Here is a 2,500-nt window from a genome sequence, read left to right on the forward strand (position 1 = left end):
ATATATTTTGTTTGAATTTAATAGCCACTTCCATTTGATGTCACAATAGATGAGATGGATTGTGGACATGTCACATGATAAGAAATTTCACTCAGCAATTATAAGAACTGTAAATCTCACAGCTAGACAGGAAATTTGGCAGAGAATTCAAAAGTAAAGAAAGTGTCTATAATATAACTTCCAAAATGCCTTTTCTTAAAAGCATATTGGAATCTATTCATCTGTGTAGAAAATATGTGGGCAAGTTTTATGAGAATGTGAATATGTACTTATGATCTTGTGTGTGTTACTTGTGTGTGCAAATACCACAGGACCCAATTTTCTTACTTAAGTTGTCCATCATAAGGTGCACAGTCTGCCAAGAAACAAAGAAGTATTTACCTGAGATAAACTTTACGAATAAGAGGAGTAAAACGAAATGCAGGATTACACTCCATTGGGTAAATACCGAGAGGAAAAAAGTAAGCCAAGAATTCTTGACAAATATTGCTTGCATGATAAACATCCTCAACTTAGATGAATGCAAGGGATGAAGTTACAACATATACACTAAAATAAGCCTATAATGTCACAGTACACAATTTTGGTAACTGGGAGTCAAATAATCACCAAAGAGGCATCAAACATAAATGGTTTAAAATGAATCAGATCAAGCTCTCCTGTCAGTACTAATAGTAATGTGACAGCCTTTAATGTATACTTGAGACAGGTTTTAATTTGACAAGAGAAGTTCCCAAATTAAATGCGATAGTGCATTAAGTGTTTCAAGAGTGGCTTATGCTTATTAAATATACATGGAAAGAGGAATGATAAAAACAACAAAAAAATGTATGGATAGTAGGCTGGCATTGTTATGTAGTATGATTATTGTAAATTGGTGAATATAAATAAAATCTGCTGTTCATTTAATTTAAATTCTGACACCTTGATATGCCATACAGATATGTAAAAAAAATTATAAATATACAAATATAACTAAATAAATAGTACACAATTATGTGTGTATATATATGTATGCATCTACATACATACATATATATATGTATATATGTGTATATATATATATATATATATATATATATATATATATACACACACACACACATAAATATAAGTACATATACATATACATATACACAACAAGCACACGCACGCAAGCGCGCATGCGCGCACACACACACACACACACACATATATGAAAAATGCGTTCACAGTTTTACAGGAATGGATGTTTTACAAATTAGTACTGTAAAGATATTGATCAACAACAAAAAAAAAAAAAAAAAAAAAAAAAAAAAAAAAAGTCTGAATAAGAACAGAAACTCCTTTGTGATAAAAGAAAAGAAAAGAAAAATACTTTAACACTTCAAAACCAAGATTTATTTTACAAATCTTCCCAAGCAATCACACAAAAATTATGACATTAAAAACAAGGCAACTCATCACATTAAAAAAAAAAATCTCTTTTATCACAAGCATGTTTTCCTCTTGTACTAACCTTTAATTAAATGTTATTCTTTACTGTAACTGGATTTGATTAAATTATCTTAAGCTATAAATTACAAGGCACAAACAAAAGAAAGTATATCACTGGAGGAAACAATTCAGATTGCAAAAAATATAAATCTTATTTTAGTACCAATGTGACTGCTAAAGAAAGTTAATAAAAAAAAAAAAACATTCTATTTTTCATTTAATATGCTATTGACTTCTAGCATTACTATTTTTTTTACTGAAATCTGTAACTGGAAAACATTATTTTACAAGCATAGTAGAACATAATCTGTAAGGAAAATAAAAATATAAACATGGTTTATATATAAAAAACTGAAAGAGAGAGAGACAGAGAAAGAAAGAAAGAAAAAAAGAAAGAGAGAGAGAAAGAGAGAGAGAGAAAGAGAAAGAGAAAGAGAGAGAGAGAGAGAGAGAGAGAGAGAGAGAGAGAAAAGAAAGAGAAAGAGAAAGAGAGAGAAAGAGAAAGAGAGAGAGAGAGAGAGAGAAAGAGAAAAAAGGGGAGAAGAGGAGAGAAAGAGAGAAGAGGAGAGAGATAGAGAGAGAGAAAAGTATAGTGAGAAGCTGGGAAGGAGAATCTTTCCATATATTCCAAAAGAATAGAAGAAAGAAAGAAAGAAAAAAGAAAGAATGAAAGAAAGAAAGAAAGAAAGAAAAAAAAAGAAAGAAGAAAAAGAAAAGAAAAAGAAAAAGAAAAGAAAAAGAAAAAAAGTAGAAAAAGAAAAAGAAGATACTGGCTATTAGTATCCTTAGCTGAAGTGTTCTAGATTCTTCAAGTCACTCCATGAGAACTGGTTATCAAAAGGATTCAGAGGTACAGTATGGTTGCTGTCAGCTAAATTTTCAGAAGCTGGTGGATCATCACAGTGCTTCTGGTATCTTTGTGACGATCCTGAGGCATGATGAAAACTGTACCTTTTATTTGACGCTTTCATCCTCTTGCGGTTTGGGTTTTCCATACACAACACTGTCTTCTTTTGATACTTGA

General features: G+C 30.6%; 1 protein-coding gene across 1 annotated transcript in view; it reads left to right on the forward strand.

The window, feature by feature from the left end:
* Positions 1 to 909, forward strand: part of LOC119581146 (rRNA methyltransferase 1, mitochondrial-like) — a gene marked incomplete in the record, with an annotated part of 74,544 nt that extends 73,635 nt beyond the window's left edge. The window contains 1 exon segment of the mRNA XM_037929495.1: positions 1 to 909. This exon segment is cut by the window's left edge and continues 1,579 nt beyond it.
* Positions 910 to 2,500: the final 1,591 nt, after the last annotated feature.

The sequence above is a fragment of the Penaeus monodon genome, chromosome 14, assembly GCF_015228065.2.
Source record: "Penaeus monodon isolate SGIC_2016 chromosome 14, NSTDA_Pmon_1, whole genome shotgun sequence".
NCBI lineage: Eukaryota > Metazoa > Arthropoda > Malacostraca > Decapoda > Penaeidae > Penaeus > Penaeus monodon.